Source organism: Charadrius vociferus, unplaced genomic scaffold (assembly GCF_000708025.1).
Source record: "Charadrius vociferus isolate BGI_N301 unplaced genomic scaffold, ASM70802v2 scaffold1041, whole genome shotgun sequence".
Classification (NCBI taxonomy): domain Eukaryota; kingdom Metazoa; phylum Chordata; class Aves; order Charadriiformes; family Charadriidae; genus Charadrius; species Charadrius vociferus.
Window position 1 is genome coordinate 1,562,555 of NW_009646843.1, and position 1,078 is coordinate 1,563,632.

General features: G+C 65.6%; 1 protein-coding gene across 1 annotated transcript in view; it reads left to right on the forward strand.

Annotated features, from left to right (window-relative positions):
• FAM193B (family with sequence similarity 193, member B) overlaps window positions 1-1,078 on the forward strand; it is a 9,731-nt gene that overhangs the window by 1,245 nt on the left and 7,408 nt on the right.

Below are 1,078 nucleotides of genomic sequence, written 5' to 3' on the forward strand. Positions count from 1 at the left end.
ATTCCCGCACCGACCCTGGCCTCGGAGCATCCCCCGAGGTACCCCATCCTTGAGGCCCTGGTGCCCCTCATCTCCCTCTATCCCGGTTTTGGAGGCTCCTCTGCGCCTGGGGGGCTGGTGGTGGGGAAGCCCCGGTGGAGCCGCGCTGCTGGGATGCCACCTTGTTGGGGAGGACACCCCCACTGAGGTGGGAGGTGAAGGCCATGCCCTTCTCTGGGGGGCTTGCTTGCCTTGGGGTGTGGGAGCCACTTTTTACAGCATCGTGGGGCTGGGATGGGTGCACGGGTAGGGCTCTGCCCTTGGTTTGGATGGGCTTGGGTGGTGGAGCCGGCTGGTGGCCTTGGGTTGCAGATGTGTCCAGCTGCAGCGGGACTTTGGGATGCCTCTGGCAGATGGCTGGGATGCTGGGGGTTTCCACTGGTGTGTAGCATCCTGAGGGGCTCATCTCTCCCAGCAGTTAGGGAAAGCTGATCTCAGCCTTTGCTGGGGAGGGTGAATCAGCCGGTGAGCCTGTCCCCCATCGCTGCATCCTACTCCCCCTGGCATGACCAGCAGAATGAGAGCAAAGGGCTCTTCCAGCCCCAGGGTCTGTGCGCCCCTTACTCTGTCCCTGTGTCTAGGGAGATCTTGTAGGTCTGCTCAGGAGACCCATGTGCGCTCTGGAGGGCAGAGCCTCGGGCTTAGGGACAGGCGTGCTTGCCCGGGTGGCGTGGTGTGCTTCAGGGGGTGTTACCACAGCTCCTTCTTGCGGGAGGGTCCAGCCCTGTGATGGGGTGATGGCAGGTGGCTCGAGCATCTGCCGAACAGGCTGCAGGCTGGCTCCTGCACCTCTCATTGTCATGACATCCCTCGACGCGCCTGGCTGCTGCTGCCTGCTCAGGGTTGTGGGCAGGGAGCCCGAGGGTGGGCGCCGTGTCCGGATGCGCTGGGTGGGTTGGGCAGAGCCGTCCTCTCACCCGCTGTGCGTGGCGGTGGCCTCATCTGCCCCTGCTGAGACACGGGGTGCCTGGGAGCCCCCTCCTCCCCGTGGCCGGCTGGGCGGGTGGGCAGGGGAGCTGGGCCCCCCTTTTGCTCTCCC